Raw genomic sequence first — 1,833 nt, 5'->3', positions numbered from 1 at the left:
CGCTCCTCCCCCTTATAAGCCCCGCCCCTCCCCCCTTCCCCCTCGAACGTTTGAAATTCCTTGCGCGCCATTATGTCCGACAGAGCGAAGGGCAGCTAACGTTGATTGGTCTCTCCGGGCAACCGACTCGGCGCGCCCTAGTTCTAATTGGCCGGTTCTTTCACAGAACGCTCTTCCTCTGATATGATAGGCTGAGCAGCAGGCGGGGTGGGAGTGGGCTGTGCTATATGGGATACGCTTTGCTATCGGCTTCTCAAAACTGCGCCCCTCCTGCCTTCTGTTTGGCTAGATCCTCCGGGAGCCACGCCCCATATTCTATTACCAGGTCCCGCCGTCTGCCCTACGGAAGCCTTTTGCCCCTCCCCTCTTTTGGCGGCCAACGCTCTTTCCTGGTCCCCTCGTGCTTTCCCCTTTATAACGGTCAACGACGGAGGGCCTGATTGACGTGTGTTTGGGCCAGTGAGAATGCAGCTTCGGCAGATTTAATTTGTAGGAACCTCCCTAATCCTCCCGCCCTCCGAAATCTGCGTGAGGTGAGGGAGGGTCGGGAAGTTTAGGAATTAATGGTCGCTTGCATGATACTTACAGGTGTTGCTTTCTCTCCTCAGAGGAAGACAGAGCCCCATTCAAGTGCCTTCAAACGGATCGTGGATGGGCGATAAGGGGTCATTTTTTTTCAAGGGGGCCAAGCGCTCTCTGAAAAATGTATAATAATAATAATAATAATAATAATAATAATAATAATAGCAATAAAGGAGAAAAACAAAAAGATAAGCATGGTGTTTCTCTGCTCCTTTATATTTTATTATTATTATTATTATTATTATTATTATTATTATTATTATTATTAATATTTATTTGTACCCCACCTTTCTTCCTCACAAGGTTTCAAGGTGGCTTACAGATAAAATATACACCCCAAAAGACACAGACTTCTGAAGGGGAAGGAGGGAGTGATTTTAAAGAAACCCAATACCGGTGAGGATGATTAATAAGAACACTGCTAATTTATATGGCTCCATCGATGTGACATTTTCCAAAAGAACAGCCATATTAGCCTGTTGCAGCAAAAACACAACCTACAGCCTTGCAGAGCTGTCAAGATCCACAAATTTTCCACAGCTTTCAAGTGGGAACACAGGGAGCTGCCTTGCACCAGGTCAGTTGCCTAACACTGATGGATCTAGCTCAAGGCCGTCCACTCTGACTGGCAGCGCCTCTCCAGGGTTTCAGGCAGGGGTTTTCCTGGCCCAGCCTGGAGGTGCCTTTGGGGATTGAAGCTGAGATGTTTTGTATACAAGGCAGATGCTCGGTTACTGAGCTAGGACCTCTTCCCTTTTACACACACACACACACACACACACACACAAAATATTATTCACCACCTTGTTTGTTCTTGCTTAAATCTGTTTCCTGTAAAATGCTGCAAAGTATTGTTTTCAACCCTCTGGGTCTTTTAAACAATATTGTGAAGCTAAGTTTTGCAAGAGATTACGTATGCTACTACAGCACAGCAGTACAGTGCATCTTGCAAAATCCTGCTTCCAATATAAAAAAATATAATTTTTCAAAATTACAAATAAAAGCAAGGCTCTTGTCCAGGGGAAATGTAGTCAATAGAACTTAAGTTTGTCCCAGCAAAATCATGCTTTCATTTCCCTCCCAGCAGCGGACAATAATGAGGACAGGGCAGCAAGATGTCTGGCCATGGCTAATTTTCACTACGCGTTACTGAGGGGGTGGGGAGAAACTCAACGTGGGCTCTAGTTTTCTGTCTTAACATCTAGTTCTGCTCTAAAAATCTCTCTCTTTCCCCCTGCCTTCCATGCATAT

This window comes from Podarcis muralis, chromosome 17 (genome assembly GCF_964188315.1).
Source record: "Podarcis muralis chromosome 17, rPodMur119.hap1.1, whole genome shotgun sequence".
NCBI classification, from domain to species: domain Eukaryota; kingdom Metazoa; phylum Chordata; class Lepidosauria; order Squamata; family Lacertidae; genus Podarcis; species Podarcis muralis.
Note: the sequence above shows the minus strand (reverse complement) of the source record.